Below are 2,708 nucleotides of genomic sequence, written 5' to 3'. Positions count from 1 at the left end.
CCTAACGAATAGTGGGTATTGACCGTCACATTTATAACGCCCCCACGGCTGAAAGGGCGAGCATGTTTTGGTAGGGATGCGGATTCGAACCCGCGACCCTCAGATTGTGAGTCGAGCGCCTTATCCACCTGGCCATGCCGGGCCAGTTATACATTGCAACACAGTACTTACTTCACAAACCAAATAGATTTGGTCAACTCAGAACTGACCTTTGAATGAGTCACCCTTGATAAACTGTGTGTTGGTGACGTCAGTATCACCAAGGTGTTTAGAAAATGGACGGATACAATAAGTCAAAGATTTATTATTTTTATCACAGATAATGAATTTTAACATAATTAAATCTAGAAGTTGATGACTTGTAGAAGTACTGTCACAGCATATTTGTTAAAATCCTATAGTAATAATGGTAATTAAATATATGTGAAAGTCCGCCTTTGTAAAACATGTGTAAATTATTTTGTTGCATAAAGTCAGATTAGTAAAAGTGTTATTGCATAATAAACGTTTCATTGACGATGTAAATTTTTGTATAAAGTATAAGTTTTAATTATTGTATGATATTGCCTTTTTAGTGCGAATTAAACATATAGTCATGTATTGTATGCGTCAGATTGAGTAAGATATAGTCCTTTTAGGACAGGAAATGCAATAATTTAGTACTGAAAATCTTGAAACAATAAGTTTTAATTATTGTAACATCTAATTTAGGATGAATTAATTAATTAGTGTTAAGCGTCCTTTTTCAGGACTTGATTTGATTATAAATGTATTAATGAATTAATTATAAATTATTTAATTAATTAGTGTTAAGCAACCTTTTTGAGATGAATTAATTATAAATGTATTAATGAATTAGTATTGAAAATCTTTAAACAATAAGTTGTAATTATTGCTTAGTCCTTTTTAGGATGAATTAATTATTAATGAATTAGTACCAAGAGTTCTTTTATGACTATTTAATTATAATTGAATTAGAGTTAAGCATTCTTTTTAGGAACGATTTAATTAATTATTGATTAAATATCGACATGGTGAGACATATATTGTATGAGTCATGACCGCCTGTCATGGTGGCCTAGAAATATGTACTCTGCTTTGTGGTAGGATGATTTAATTATTAATTAATTAACTAATGAATTAGTGTTCACTGTCCTTTTTTACGAAAATTTAATTAACTTAATTATAATCAGTGATTACTTATATTCTTGTTGAGACATGTATTGTATGAGTCATGGCAGCCTAGAAACATGTTCTCTATTTTGTGGTACTATTACGTAATCATTCATTATGGCCGCCTGTTTGGTATCGTACTATAATTTCAAACCTCCACAAGTTACTTACGCCATCTGGTGACACTATATTGAACTATGATGTCATTGCCGCCTGTCATAGCGGCCTAGCAACGCGTCCCGAATAACTGGGGACTATAACGTCTTTATCTTTGATGACATCACCCCCCGAGGCAGCCAATCAGTGTGAGGCGGCGTCATTTGGGCGGTAAAGTGCGGGGCTTACTACTCCAGTAGTTAACCCTACTATATTAAATTCGATTACGCAAATTTCTATTAACAGTGGCTCAGCAAGATAAATTGGTTAACTGAACTAACTCTCATGTCGTATGTATGTGAATCGGAAATAAAAGTATTTGTTTGTTTGTTGAATTATGTGCAAAACTACTCAAGGGATATCTGTGCTGGCCGTCTATAATTTTAAAGTGATAGATTACAGGGAAGGCAGGTAATCAACATCACCCACCACCAACTCTGGGGCCTTTCTTTACCAGCGAATAGTGGGATTGACTGTCACATTGTAATGCCTCCACTGTTGAAAAAGTGAGCATGTTGGGTGATAAGATTCGGACTCGCAATCTATGGATTGCGAGTCCAATACCCTAACCACCACGCCATGGTGGGCTGTAATAAAAGTGCTTACAAAATTAACTACCCAACCTTTTTGCCAGATTTGTATCTTGCTTTCTTGGTCATTATCTGAAAGAAATCAGTTACAAGTAGAATTCAAATTCTATTTATGGATGAGCAAGCATTTGGGTAGACAAACACCACAGGTTATGATAAAAAAATTAAAATATGTGGTATATTTTAAAATTTATTATTATACAGAAATGAGTGATTAAAACTTAAAGGACCAACAAGATGTTTTACAAACAAATTCAAACTTCGAATTTTAAAAAAATTCATTACACCATTTTATTCAATGTGAGAATTAGAGCTCTGAATCCTACATAATTTTTAGGTTTTCTATGACTATATTACTGGTTTCAATCTATATCAACAATATCGTGTATTTGTTTTATACAATATTCGATGAAATACGGTGTTTGTTTTCGGATATTCGCGCAAATTTACAAAAGATCTGTCTGCACTAGCTGTCCCTAATTTTGAACTGATACACTAGAAAGGAGACCCAGTCAATACCACCCACAGCCAACTATTGAGCTACTGTATTCGAATAGTAGATTTTTACCATCATTCTTAAAACACATCCCCATGGTCCCAAAGTGCGGAGCGCGTTTATTTTTTAGCAACAAGGGGATGCGATCCGTAGATCCTCAGATGAGGTGAAAATATTCGAAAAGGTAAAATATCTAGATATAAAAATTTCATTTGTAAACCAGGGTATGAAGGAAAAACTATCTTCTTGACATTTGTAAACCAACGTATGATGTTTGTTTGTTTGTATTGAAT

Source organism: Limulus polyphemus, unplaced genomic scaffold (genome assembly GCF_000517525.1).
Source record: "Limulus polyphemus unplaced genomic scaffold, Limulus_polyphemus-2.1.2 Scaffold86, whole genome shotgun sequence".
Lineage (NCBI taxonomy): Eukaryota > Metazoa > Arthropoda > Merostomata > Xiphosura > Limulidae > Limulus > Limulus polyphemus.
Note: the sequence above shows the minus strand (reverse complement) of the source record.